Genomic DNA, 5,667 nt, shown 5'->3' on the forward strand with positions numbered 1-5,667 from the left:
TTTTTTTTTTTTTTTTTTTTTGGAGACAGAGTCTCGCTCTGTCACCCAGGCTGGAGTGCAGTAGCATGATCTTGGCTCACTGCAATCCCTGCCTCCCGGTTTCAAGCAATTCTCCTGCCTCAGCCTCCCGAGTAGCTGGGACTACGGGGACATGCCACCATGGCTGGCTAATTTTTGTAATTTTAGTAGAGACGGGGTTTCACCACATTGGCCAGGCTGGTCTCGAACTCCTGATCTCAGGTGATCCGCCTACTTCAGCCTCCCAAAGTGCTGGGACTACAGGCGTGAGCCACAGCACTTGGTCTTACTTGTAGCTTTTTGAGCTATGATAAGTGCTTGTTTTTTAAGCCACTGAGTTAAAAAATAGTGTTTGACAGAGCAATGATTAAATGATACAATAACCAGATTATGGAAGTTCCTTTATATTCATGGCTTCCTAAAAGTTTATATTGTAAGTGCTGTTGAATTTACCAAATATTTTTATTTTTCTGCATCAATTGAGATGACCATATGCTTTTCTCCTTTATTTGGAAAAGTGGTGTATGACATTTCGTCCTTTTGCAATGTTTTAACTCCCTTTCAGTCATGAAGTCATGAGATAAATCCAAGTTGATCATAGTTTATTGTCTTCTATAGAACTATGGATTAAACATGCTCATATCTTTCAATTTTAAGTCTCCACTCATAATTGAAGTGGGTTTGTATTTTCTCTTCAGTCACAATCTATGTTTGATTTAGGTATCAAGGTTATAAAAGTTGCTCAGAATATGTTGGGGGGTAATTCATCTCTATTTCCCCTTTAAAATATTTTGAATAAGATTGGAATCATCTTTTGCTTAAAACTTCATAAAACCGGAAGGGCATGGTGGCTCCTGCCTGTAATCCCAGCACTTTGGGAGGCCGAGGCGGGCGGATCAGCTGAGGTCAGGAGTTCAAGACCAGCCTGGCCAACATGGGGACCCCATCTCTACTAAAAATGCAAAAATTAGCCAGGCATGGTGGCATGCACCTGTAATCCCAGCTACTTTGGAGGCTGAGGCAGGAGAATACTTGAACCCAGGAGGTGGAGGTTGCAGTGAGCCGGGTTCGCACCATTGCACTCCAGCCTGGGCACGAAGAGTGAAACTCCATCTTAAAAAAAAAAAAAATTCATAGAACCAACCTGTAACCATGTGGGATAGATGTTTGTGTTAAAGGAAAATCCCTGTGTGTTTTATTTTTTAATAGTCATACTTCCCTTCAGGCTTTTTTATCTTCTGCTCTTTGCCACCTGTGAGGTCCCTGAAAATGAAGGCCAATACTACCCAGCTAAGCAAATACCTGAAAGGCCAAAGAGACTGGGTAATCTGGTGTTCCCCTTAATTCTCTCTGTCTATAGAGTTTTAATCTGAGAGTTTCTCTTTTGTGAATTCTTTGACACTTTTAAGGAGAATTTTGCATTTCATCCTATATATTTTGTTTCCAGTGGAGAGATATGGAGGAGAAATGGTCCAAATATTATAGCCAACCATAAACAAAAACTGAATTAAGCCTAAATGTATTTAACAAGTTGAAATATGACTAAGCTGTTCAGTAATATTTGTTATTTATTTCAATGAATATTTTCCTTAACTTTCCGAAGAAACTAAGTAACTAATTTCAAATGAGAAGAAATACAATGAAAACAAACAAAAAATAAAGTGAAATAAAATTTTAAAATATAAGGTACAAAATTAATGATATTAGAAAGTGCTTGTGTTCCCATGTTAAAAGATGAAATCATGAGACAACCTTTTAGTAATTTCTGATAGGGGTTTATATGTATTTATATATGTATACCACTCAAAGTCCGCATTTATGGCGTGAAGTGATGAGTGGTATCTAAGCCTTCCTCTTAGGGCTCCAAGAAAACAGGTGCCTCTCATTTTACAGAGTCTAACCCCGCAAATGGAGAAAGACTCCTTGAGGGCATGAATACTGACAAAGGCTATCTCCTTGACCAAATTGTAGATAGGCTCCTCTGAGCCCTCTTTTCGACTGAGATCATTCTTAAGTACTGTCTTTGGCTTGCCTAATCCAGTTTTAATACGAATCTTAACTCAGTTTAGCAAGAATTCCCCTACCCTTGATGTCTCCTCTCTGTGATGTTCCATGCACTGGCACCCCTCATTCTGCTCCTTGACTGTAAATCCCCAGCTGCCTTTGCTATGCTCAGAATGGAGACTGATCTATTTCTCACCTATTGTAATGTCCCTATTGCAATAGTCTTGAATAAAGTCTTCCTTATCACTTTAACAAGTGCCAGAATAATTTTCTCTTTAACAATCGCAAGCCAAGTCAAGGAACATGTGGCCTGCTGCCTAGAAATGCCCCAATCCTACCCTTAATTTTCAGAATTGTTTTCTTCCTCCTAGGCCTAGCTCCTTGAGACTTGCCCCTAGACGTAAACAATTTGGTAATGTAGGGAAAATGCTTGAGATGTAAAACCGAGTTAAGAGCAGAACTCCAAAGACTAGGTTAAGTGGAAATTGCGTTCTTGAAAGATAATATTGCCTGATAAAAGTGGGTGCTTTAAGGTGGGATCTGAACATGGCGGCGGTGGTAGCTGCTATGGTGCTGAAGGGCCAGGGATGTGGGGGGTGAGAAATGCCTGTGTCCTCCGGGGGATTCTCGCAGGAACCACAGCTAACACGGCTTCCCATAACAGGACCCAGGCACTGCAAACCCACAGCTCCCCAGAGGGCAGGGAGGAACCTGAACCCCTACCCCACGAGCTGGAATACATTCCCAGAAAGAGGAGCAAGAACCCCATGAAAGTCAGGGACTGGCCTGGGCCATCGGCTTCCCTTGTGGTATCCTTCTCTTCATCCTCACCAGCGGGAAGTGGACAAGGACCGTGTGAAGCAGATGAAGGCTCGGCAGAACATGCGGGTGTCCAACACGGAAGAGTATGAGAGCCAGAGGTTCAGGGCATCCTCCCAACGTGCCCCGTCCCCTCATGTTGAGTCTGAGGTGCAGACCTGAGGAACGATGCAACCCTCCTAAACTGTGTTGACTGCGAAGTCCTCAGGTTTGGCCGGGATTCCAGTTCTCGTCTCTGAGGTCCACCAGAGGGCGCACGAATCCCAGGCTGCTGCCAACCCCTACCCCGCCCCACACCCAGGAGCCAGCCAAAGGCAAATAAAATTATTGAGTGTTTAGTGGGGAAAAAAATTCAGTAAAAAAGTGGGTGGTTTAGGCCTTGGTTTGATTGCAGATGGAAACAAAAGCATAATTCCAGCAGTATGAGCAGGTTCCCCAAACTGGGCAAAATGCAAGGCAGCCATGTTTGGTGGTGCCTTTGTCTCTCAGTGGCGTTTTTTCACACAAGAAGGGCGGGAGAAGAGTGCCCCAAGGTAGGCTTCCTTGAAAATATGCAGCACTACTGCCCCCGTGAGGAAATCATTTAAAGACAGAATACGCCATTATAGCGTTCTTTCCCTGAGACCCAGCTGTTGGGGAAGAGCTGGTCTGTGGGTAGGTGGAAGAGGCTGGGGCTCCATGCTGAGCCTCCTTGCCTTCTCCTCTAAGGCCTTAACAGAGACCTGGACATTGGTGGTATCTTGGTATAAAACCTGGAGAGTGAGGGGCTTAGAGTGAACCATCAGCTGCCATGCGATACTGGCACAGAAGTCGTGGGGTGGGTCCTCACTTCCTCCTGGTGTGGTCAGGACTGGAGGGACCCACTCAAACACGAATGCAAGCTCTTGTGGGCATCTGTCTTCTGTTCCTGTCCCTTGGAGCGAGAGTTAGCAGGCTTTCATGTGGTACCACCATCCTATGGTGAAGGCCTGATTATATACAAGGATTCCTCAAGGAAGCTATGGAGCATTGGTTTCTTGTGGCAGCCGTGTCAAAACACAAAGAACAGGCCAATTCCAGGTGATGTATTGCAGAGGCAAGTGTGCTTGCTGAGGATCTCAGGTCACTCAAACATCTAGAGATTCACTGCCTGCAGCCAGAAGGAATTGAAGAGAACTGGGGCCACGTAGCCAAACCAAGAAGTAATGAAACTTCTAAAGGAGTAGATATGAAAAAACAGATGGAGAAGAAGTAGTCCAAATATGTTAGCCAAGCATAAACGAAAACTGAAGTAGAATTCAATCTAATTTATATGTTTTACATATGACTAAGCTGTTAAATAATATTTATCATTTATTTCAATACAGACAGTGAAAAGTATTGAAAAGTCCTTGCCTGTCAGAGGTGTCATTCCTTGTAATATAATTCTATGACTTCATACATGCCTGTTGTAGAAGGAACATTGTAAAGAAATGTGATGATTTCTAGAAGTGCAAAAATCAGGTGGCAAAAATGATGTCACTGAAGATCATGAAGGAGGACACGTTGGTACATCATCCCTCCACAAAAGCAACAACGAGTCAGGCATGAACTAGAAAGAAGTGTCAGAATCCACTTTTACAGAACTCTAGAGCTTGTCAAAAACTTACAACACGCAGGGAAGCGTTGGTGAAGAAAGAAGTGGCTGCTTTGTGGTGAGAGAGCAAGAGAGCTGCGGCATTTTAAATTGCCTGTCTACCATCCCCCAGCCTCCACAGTGCCTTCAGTATAGCTCCCACCCTCGTGCATAGGTATAATACAGAACTTATTCTCAAAGAATTGTTGCATTCCAGTTGGACCTGTCTTTTGGCTCCCTAAAGGATTGGTGTAATCTTGCTTTTGTTTTGCCTCACTTAGGGTGTTTCCAGGTTTGGAACAGCTTCCTGAGGGGCATGTGTTGAAAAAACTTAAAGACACAAGTATTGGCTATAGGAGTCTGGGGCAAGGGACAACAGTTAAACAGTAAACAGATGGAAAAGCATGGGAAGAAAGAGGCTATGAAAGGAAATACTTGGGGAATAAGAACTTTAAAAAGTTCTTGTATATACTAGAGAAATAAAAAGCCATGCACATGCGCAGGGCTGGACAATTATTCAGAAAATGCCTGAGAAGACCTTAAGGTCGCATATCTCACTAGCTTTCAGGCCCCTTGCAAGCTAGAAGTGAAGACTACATCCTGGCTAGTTGAAAGAGTGCCCCAACACACAGAGCCAGTCTTCAAGGACTTAGAGAATACTTCTCTTTCTTTCTTAGGCTCCACGTGTTTAAGGAAACTGTCAGAGTACTAGGTGACCACTAAGCTATCAGAACACCGACTCCAGTGGCCACAAATGATAAAAATACAGACTTTACAAAAATATTTAAGAAAAGTTACTAAAAAAGGAAATAAAAAACAACAACACACAAGTGCTATCAACTAAACCCATGGGGTGGAGAGGGAAGTGTGTTTAGAAATCTAATTTCCAGAGTTGATACAGTATGATATCAAAACATCTAATTTTTAATGATAAATAAAAAATAAGACATGCAAAGAAAACAAGAAGGTATGGCCTACTCACAGGGAAAAGAGAAATTAATAGAAACTGTGCAGAAGGAAGCCCAGGCATTGGGCTTACTAGAAAAGAGTTATGTCAACTCTCTTTAATATGCTCAAAGTGTTTCCATAAATGAAATACAAAGAACTAAAGTAAACCAAGAGAATAATGTCTCACCAAATAGAAAATATCCATAAACAGAGAGATATTATTTTTTAAAAAAACAAATAGAACTTTTGGAACTGAAAAGTACAGAAACTGAAAAAAAAAAAAA

The 5,667-nt window shown here is 42.3% G+C and overlaps 1 long non-coding RNA gene and 1 pseudogene across 3 annotated transcripts in view; both read left to right on the forward strand.

Annotated features, from left to right (window-relative positions):
• LOC108529097 (uncharacterized) overlaps positions 1-5,667 on the forward strand; it is a 129,480-nt gene that overhangs the window by 18,818 nt on the left and 104,995 nt on the right. The window lies entirely within an intron of this gene.
• On the forward strand, positions 2,569-3,003 carry LOC108529096 (probable hydrolase PNKD; annotated as a pseudogene).

This window comes from Rhinopithecus bieti, unplaced genomic scaffold, assembly GCF_001698545.2.
Source record: "Rhinopithecus bieti isolate Rb0 unplaced genomic scaffold, ASM169854v2 scaffold_6568, whole genome shotgun sequence".
Lineage (NCBI taxonomy): Eukaryota > Metazoa > Chordata > Mammalia > Primates > Cercopithecidae > Rhinopithecus > Rhinopithecus bieti.